This window comes from Panthera uncia, chromosome F1 (assembly GCF_023721935.1).
Source record: "Panthera uncia isolate 11264 chromosome F1, Puncia_PCG_1.0, whole genome shotgun sequence".
Lineage (NCBI taxonomy): Eukaryota > Metazoa > Chordata > Mammalia > Carnivora > Felidae > Panthera > Panthera uncia.
Genome location: NC_064813.1, coordinates 15684606 through 15692107, shown reverse-complemented (window position 1 = coordinate 15692107; position 7502 = coordinate 15684606). Strand labels below are relative to the sequence as shown.

Here is a 7502-nt window from a genome sequence, read left to right as displayed (position 1 = left end):
AAATTTAAAAAAATAGACTCTTAACTATGGAGAAGAAACTGGTGGTTACTGGAGGGAAGGTGGGTGCAGGGATGGGTGAAGTAGGTGATGGGGATTAAGGAATGCACATGTCATGACACCAATGGTGTCAATGACACCATTGTGTCAATGGTGATGTATGGAAGTGTTGAATCACTGTATTGTACACCTGAAACTAATATAACACTTAAAATTAAATTAAAAACTTTTTAAATAGAAACCTTTAAGTATATGTCAGTTCAGAGCTTTAGGGCTGGGCTGTTTGTTGAGGAACCCCCAAACTGATATCTTTAGCTTTCTTCATGGGCTGGTCTGATCCTCAGAGAAGGATCTTCCAATCTGACTCCCAATGTCGGCGTCAGACAAGGTAAGAGAACTCAGCATTCAGATACACTCTCATTCCCACATGTCTGGTGTGTTACCCCACGTTCCACTATGAATGATGACCCTCAGACCAGACACTCTCAGTTTTACCCTCCCCAAAGGAGGAGTCTCTAGTCTATGGTGGGGGCTGGGAATAGGTAACCAGCAGTGTGGAGTAAGAAACAAGATTTAGCTATCTGTTCCATCATCAGCTTTCAACTAATCTTCCGTTTTTAACATTCTCCAACTTTTATTTCCATTTCCAGATGTGCCTGGTCCTGATAACCCCTGGCATTTTAAGCATTTCTGCGATGGAAATCAGTTTATTTCCCCTAGTAGGTTAAGAGCCGACTTTCTCTGGACTCCTCTGAGTAACCACCAACCTGTCTGCTTCATAGCCTATGAAATGTCTTTGATGTTGTTTATTCTCATGTTTACTAGCTTGTCAGTTTATGGCCTTAAATTTTTTTTTAACTAAGTTTTAGTGGAATTTCTGAAGGAAGGAAAATTAGATGCATGTGTTTCCTTTTACTGAGAACCCCCAATTTATTTTTTTACTGAGAGACTAGTGAATCAAAGGAATTTAATCAAAACCAGAGCCATCATAGAGAAGCTATCAAAAACTAACATAGCTCTCCTCTTGTTCCAGCAGGCCCCAATGAAAAGGAAAAAAATGGCATGTTACTCCAAAAATGGAGTACAAAAATGGAGGCCTATTAAAATATGAGTAGGCTAAAGCATACTACTAATCAATGAAATCTTTTCTTCCGCAATATTAATTTAGACTGCGCTCTTAGTAAAAATTTGTACCAGCTTTTTTATTAATATACTTATTTTTATCTTTTTTTTTAAATATATGAAATTTACTGTCAAATTGGTTTCCATACAACACCCAGTGCTCATCCCAGAAGGTGCCCTCCTCAATACCCATCACTCACCCTGCCCTCCCTCCCACCCCCCATCAACCCTCAGTTTGTTCTCAGTTTTTAACAGTCTCTTATGCTTTGGCTCTCTCCCACTCTAACCTCTTTTTTTTTTTTTTTCCTTCCCCTCCCCCATGGGTTTCTGTTACATTTCTCAGGATCCACATAAGAGTGAAACCATATGGTATCTGTCTTTCTCTGTATGGCTTATTTCCCTTAGCATCACACTCTCCAGTTCCATCCACGTTGCTACAAAAGGCCATATTTCATTTTTCTCATTGCCACGTAGTATTCCATTGTGTATATAAACCACAATTTCTTTATCCATTCATCAGTTGATGGACATTTAGGCTCTTTCCATAATTTGGCTATTGTTGAGAGTGCTGCTATAAACATTGGGGTACAAGTGCCCCTATGCATCAGTACTCCTGTATCCCTTGGATAAATTCCTAGCAGTGCTATTGCTGGGTCATAGGGTAGGTCTATTTTTAATTTGCTGAGGAACCTCCACACTGCTTTCCAGAGCGGCTGCACCAATTTGCATTCCCACCAACAGTGCAAGAGGGTTCCCGTTTCTCCACATCCTCTCCAGCATCTATAGTCTCCTGATTTGTTCATTTTGGCCACTCTGACTGGCGTGAGGTGATATCTGAGTGTGGTTTTGATTTGTATTTCCCTGATAAGGAGCGACGTTGAACATCTGCCATCCGGATGTCTTCTTTAGAGAAGTGTCTATTCATGTTTTCTGCCCATTTCTTCACTGGGTTATTTGTTTTTCGGGTGTGGAGTTTGATGAGCTCTTTATAGATTTTGGATACTAGCCCTTTGTCCGATATGTCATTTGCAAATATCTTTTCCCATTCCGTTGGTTGCCTTTTAGTTTTGTTGGTTGTTTCCTTTGTTGTGCAGAAGCTTTTTATCTTCATAAGGTCCCAGTAATTCACTTTTGCTTTTACTTCCCTTGCCTTTGGGGATGTGCCGAGTAAGAGATTGCTACGGCTGAGGTCAGAGAGGTCTTTTCCTGCTTTCTCCTCTAAGGTTTTGATGGTTTCCTGTCTCACATTCAGGTCCTTTATCCATTTTGAGTTTATTTTTGTGAATGGTGTGAGAAAGTGGTCTAGTTTCAACCTTCTGCATGTTGCTGTCCAGTTCTCCCAGCACCATTTGTTAAAGAGACTGTCTTTTTTCCATTGGATGTTCTTTCCTGCTTTGTCAAAGATGAGTTGGCCATACGTTTGTGGGTCTAGTTCTCGGGTTTCTATTCTATTCCATTGGTCTATGTGTCTGTTTTTGTGCCAATACCATGCTGTCTTGATGATGACAGCTTTGTAGTAGAGGCTAAAGTCTGGGATTGTGATGCCTCCTGCTTTGGTCTTCTTCTTCAAAATTACTTTGGCTATTCGGGGCTTTTTGTGGTTCCATATGAATTTTAGGATTGCTTGTTCTAGTTTCGAGAAGAATGCTGGTGCAATTTTGATTGGGATTGCATTGAATGTGTAGATAGCTTTGGGTAGTATTGACATTTTGACAATATTTATTCTTCCAATCCATGAGAAGGGAATGTCTTTCCATTTCTTTATATCTTCTTCAATTACCTGCATAAGCTTTCTATAGTTTTCAGCATACAGATCTTTTACATCTTTGGTGAGATTTATTCCTAGGTATTTTATGCTTCTTGGTGCAATTGTGAATGGGATCAGTTTCTTTATTTGTCTTTCTGTTGCTTCATTGTTAGTGTATAAGAATGCAACTGATTTCTGTACATTGATTTTGTATCCTGCAACTTTGCTGAATTCATGTATCAGTTCTAGCAGACTTTTGGTGGAGTCTATCGGATTTTCCATGTATAATATCATGTCATCTGCAAAAAGCGAAAGCTTGACTTCATCTTTGCCAATTTTGATGCCTTTGATTTCCTTTTGTTGTCTGATTGCTGATGCTAGAACTTCCAGCACTATGTTAAACAACAGCGGTGAGAGTGGGCATCCCTGTCGTGTTCCTGATCTCAGGGAAAAAGCTCTCAGTTTTTCCCCATTGAGGATGATGTTAGCTGTGGGCTTTTCATAAATGCCTTTTATGATCTTTAAGTATGTTCCTTCTATCCCGACTTTCTCAAGGGTTTTTATTAAGAAAGGGTGCTGGATTTTGTCAAAGGCCTTTTCTGCATCGATTGACAGGATCATATGGTTCTTCTCTTTTTTTGTTGTTAATGTGATGTATCACGTTGATCGATTTGCGAATGTTGAACCAGCCCTGCATCCCAGGAATGAATCCCACTTGATCGTGGTGAATAATTCTTCTTATATGCTGTTGAATTCGATTTGCTAGTATCTTATTGAGAATTTTTGCATCCATATTCATCAGGGATATTGGCCTGTAGTTCTCTTTTTTTACTGGGTCTCTGTCTGATTTAGGAATCAAAGTAATACTGGCTTCATAGAATGAGTCTGGAAGTTTTCCTTCCCTTTCTATTTCTTGGAATAGCTTGAGAAGGATAGGTATTATCTCTGCTTTAAACGTCTGGTAGAACTCCCCTCGGAAGCCATCTGGTCCTGGACTCTTATTTGTTGGCAGATTTTTGATAACCGATTCAATTTCTTCACTGGTTATGGGTCTGTTCAAGCTTTCTATTTCCTCCTGATTGAGTTTTGGAAGAGTGTGGGTGTTTAGAAATTTGTCCATTTCTTCCAGGTTGTCCAATTTGTTGGCATATAATTTTTCATCGTATTCCCTGATAATTGTTTGTATCTCTGAGGGATTGGTTGTAATAATTCCATTTTCATTCATGATTTTATCTATTTGGGTCATCTCCCTTTTCTTTTTGAGAAGCCTGGCTAGAGGTTTGTCAATTTTGTTTATTTTTTCAAAAAACCAACTCTTGGTTTCGTTGATCTGCTCTACAGTTTTTTTAGATTCTATATTGTTTATTTCTGCTCTGATCTTTATTATTTCTCTTCTTCTGCTGGGTTTAGGCTGCCTTTGCTGTTCTGCTTCTATTTCCTTTAGGTGTGCTGTTAGATTTTGTATTTGGGATTTTTCTTGTTTCTGGAGATAGGCCTGGATTGCAATGTATTTTCCTCTCAGGACTGCCTTCGCTGCGTCCCAAAGCGTTTGGATTGTTGTATTTTCATTTTCGTTTGTTTCCATATATTTTTTAATTTCTTCTCTAATTGCCTCGTTGACCCATTCATTCTTTAGTAGGGTGTCCTTTAACCTCCATGCTTTTGGAGGTTTTCCAGACTTTTTCCTGTGGTTGATTTCAAGCTTCATAGCATTGTGGTCTGAAAGTATGCATGGTATAATTTCAATTCTTGTAAACTTATGAAGGGCTGTTTTGTGACCCAGTACATGATCTATCTTGGAGAATGTTCCATGTGCACTCGAGAGGAAAGTATATTCTGTTGCTTTGGGATGCAGAGTTCTAAATATATCTGTCAAGTCCATCTGATCCAATGTATCATTCAGGGCCCTTGTTTCTTTATTGACTGTGTGTCTAGATGATCTATCCATTTCTGTAAGTGGGGTGTTAAAGTCCCCTGCAATGACCACATTCTTATCAATAAGGTTGCTTATGTTTGTGAGTAATTGTTTTATATATCTGGGGGCTCCGGTATTTGGCGCATAGACATTTATAATTGTTAGCTCTTCCTGATGGATAGACCCTGTAATTATTATATAATGCCCTTCTTCATCTCTTGTTACAGCCTTTAATTTAAAGTCTAGTTTGTCTGATATAAGTATGGCTACTCCAGCTTTCTTTTGGCTTCCAGTAGCATGATAAATAGTTCTCCATCCCCTCACTCTCAATCTAAAGGTGTCCTCAGATCTAAAATGAGTCTCTTGTAGACAGCAAATAGATGGGTCTTGTTTTTTTATCCATTCTGATAGCCTATGCCTTTTGGTTGGCGCATTTAATCCATTTACATTCAGTGTTATTATAGAAAGATACGGGTTTAGAGTCATTGTGATGTCCGTAGGTTTCATGCTTGTAGCGATGTCTCTGGTACTTTGTCTCACAGGATCCCCCTTAGGATCTCTTGTAGGGCTGGTTTAGTGGTGATGAATTCCTTCAGTTTTTGTTTGTTTGGGAAGACCTTTATCTCTCCTTCTATTCTGAATGACAGACTTGCTGGATAAAGGATTCTCGGCTGCATATTTTTTCTGTTTAGCACACTGAAGATATCGTGCCAAGCCTTTCTGGCCTGCCAAGTTTCAAAGGAGAGATCAGTCACGAGTCTTATAGGTCTCCCTTTATATGTGAGGGCACGTTTATCCCTTGCTGCTTTCAGAATTTTCTCTTTATCCTTGTATTTTGCCAGTTTCACTATGATATGTCGTGCAGAAGATCGATTCAAGTTACGTCTGAAGGGAGTTCTCTGTGCCTCTTGGATTTCAATGCCTTTTTCCTTCCCCAGTTCAGGGAAGTTCTCAGCTATAATTTCTTCAAGTACCCCTTTAGCACCTTTCCCTCTCTCTTCCTCCTCTGGGATACCAATTATGCGTATATTATTTCTTTTTAGTGTATCACTTAGTTCTCTAATTTTTCCCTCATACTCCTGGATTTTTTTATCTCTCTTTCTCTCAGCTTCCTCTTTTTCCATAACTTTATCTTCTAGTTCACCTATTCTCTCCTCTGCCTCTTCAATCCGAGCTGTTGTCATTTCCATTTTGTTTTGCATTTCGTTTAAAGCGCTTTTCAGCTCCTCGTGACTGTTCCTTAGTCCCTTGATCTCTGTGGCAAGAGATTCTCTGCTGTCCTCTATACTGTTTTCAAGCCCAGCGATTAATTTTATGACTATTATTCTAAATTCACTTTCTGTTATATTATTTAAATCCTTTTTGATCAGTTCATTAGCTGTTGTTATTTCCTGGAGATTCTTCTGAGGGGAATTCTTCCATTTGGTCATTTTGGATAGTCCCTGGAGTGGTGAGGACCTGCAGGGCACTTCCCCTGTGCTGTGGTGTATAACTGGAGTTGGTGGGCGGGGCCGCAGTCCGACCTGATGTCTGCCCCCAGCCCACCACTGGGGCCACAGTCAGACTGGTGTGTGCCTTCTCTTCCCCTCTCCTAGGGGTGGGATTCACTGTGGGGTGGCGTGGCCCGTCTGGGCTACTTGCACACTGCCGGGCTTGTGGTGCTGGGGATCTGGCGTATTAGCTGGGGTGGGTAGGCAAGGTGCACGGGGGCAGGAGGGGCAGGCTTAGCTGGCTTCTCCTTAGGTGATCCACTTCAGGAGGGGCCATGTGGCAGCGGGAGGGAGTCAGATCCGCTGCTGGAGGTTTGGCTCCGCAGAAGCACAGAGTTGGGTGTTTACGCGGAGGAAGCAAGTTCCCTGGCAGGAACTGGTTCTCTTTGGGATTTTGGCTGGGGGATGGGCGGGGGAGATGGCGCTGGCGAGCGCCTTTGTTCCCCGCCAAGCTGAGCTCTGCCGTCTGGGGGCTCAGCAGTTCTCCCTCCCTTTGTCCTCCAGCCTTCCCGCTTTCCGAGCAGAGCTGTTAACTTATGACCTCCCAGACGCTAAGTCGCGCTTGCTGTCGGAACACAGTCTGTCCGGCCCCTCCGCTTTTGCCAGCCAGACTCGGGGGCTCCGCCTGGCCGGCGAGCCGCCCCTCCGCCCCGGCTCCCTCCCGCCAGTCCGTGGAGCGCGCACCGCCTCGCCGCCCTTCCTACCCTCTTCCGTGGGCCTCTCGTCTGCGCTTGGCTCCGGAGACTCCGTTCTGCTAATCCTCTGGTGGTTTTCTGGGTTCTTTAGGCAGGTGTAGGTGGAATCTATGTGATCAGCAGGACGCGCGGTGAGCCCAGCGTCCTCCTACGCCGCCATCTTCCCTCCAACTCTAATATACTTATTTTTAGAGCAGTTTTAAGTTTATAGAAAAATTGTACAAAAAGTACAGAGAGTTCCAAATATCCCTTATTTTCCCCCACATAGTTTCTCCTATTATTAACATCTTGCATTAGTAGGATACATTGTTACAATTTACAAACCAATATTGATATACTATTAAAGTCCATGGTTTCCTTTAAGGCGTCTTCTTTGTGTTAAACAATGTTTTGGGTTTTGAAAACTGCACGTATCCAACATTATCATGTATCCAACATTGCAGTATAATACAGAATAGTTTCACCACCATAAAAATCCCCTTTGCTCTACCTATTCAATCCTCTTTCCCTCTCCCCAAATCACTGGCACCCACTGA

At 41.8% G+C, this 7502-nt stretch overlaps 1 pseudogene; it reads left to right on the top strand.

Annotated features, from left to right (window-relative positions):
• Window positions 1–367: 367 nt before the first annotated feature.
• LOC125926029 (40S ribosomal protein S2-like) overlaps window positions 368–7502 on the top strand; it is a 60895-nt pseudogene continuing 53760 nt past the window's right edge.